Consider the following 771-nt stretch of genomic DNA (forward strand, 5'->3'; position numbering starts at 1 on the left):
ACACACACACACACAAGTATTTTCAGATGTACATGTTGGCTTTGTCCCATTTTAGGAGCCACTGCAGCTTATGAAGATGTGTCCAGTACTGAGGGCTAGTGTTCTTCCTCTCAAAATGAAATGGTCCACGTAGGATTCACCACAGCATCATCGCAAGATCCCTTCTACTATTATTTTTTTGTAGAAGTGTAACACCTCAACTCACCCATTAAGAGTTAAAAGGCAGATCATTTTAAACCAACCAAATGGACTTAGAAATAAGGAATATTAGGAATAAGACTGAGAAGACTGAGCTATTTTCAATCAAAGCATTAAAAAATGTCTATAAACAGGTGCCCTGGTAGCTCACCTAGTAGAGCCGGCGCCCCATCTACCAAAGCTGAGTCCTTGCTTCCTATGGGTTTCAATCCTGTGGCCCTCGGCTGCATGTTGCAATTTTCTTAGCCGATTCAGATTTCAGATTTTAAAAGTCAGTCCTGCTTCTAAGAACTATAATTAACACCAATTGTAAATATTTTCCTAATTTTTCTTTCATGGAAAATTCAATTATATGTTCAAAACAAATAAAATCTTATTCAACCATTTCAATTCCACTAACTTTTTCACCTTATTTTAGCGTTTACTCACAAGCTACTTTAATGTGACCACCTTGCTTTTCCCTCTCACACAGCAGCTTCCCTTTCCCTTCTCTTTATTTTTCTCTCTCCCAGCATGTGTTTAATCTGTTGACTTTTGGTGTCAGCAGTGTGTTTAATAGAGGACCAAAAAATT

The 771-nt window shown here is 37.9% G+C and overlaps 1 protein-coding gene across 1 annotated transcript in view; it reads right to left on the reverse strand.

Moving 5' to 3' along the window:
- The window catches only part of LOC118335676 (IgGFc-binding protein-like), a 54,035-nt gene that overhangs the window by 25,228 nt on the left and 28,036 nt on the right, over nucleotides 1-771 (reverse strand). The window lies entirely within an intron of this gene.

The sequence above is a fragment of the Morone saxatilis genome, unplaced genomic scaffold, assembly GCF_004916995.1.
Source record: "Morone saxatilis isolate NCDOM2014 unplaced genomic scaffold, NCSU_SB_2.0 Contig24, whole genome shotgun sequence".
In the NCBI taxonomy this organism is placed as follows: Eukaryota; Metazoa; Chordata; class Actinopteri; family Moronidae; genus Morone; species Morone saxatilis.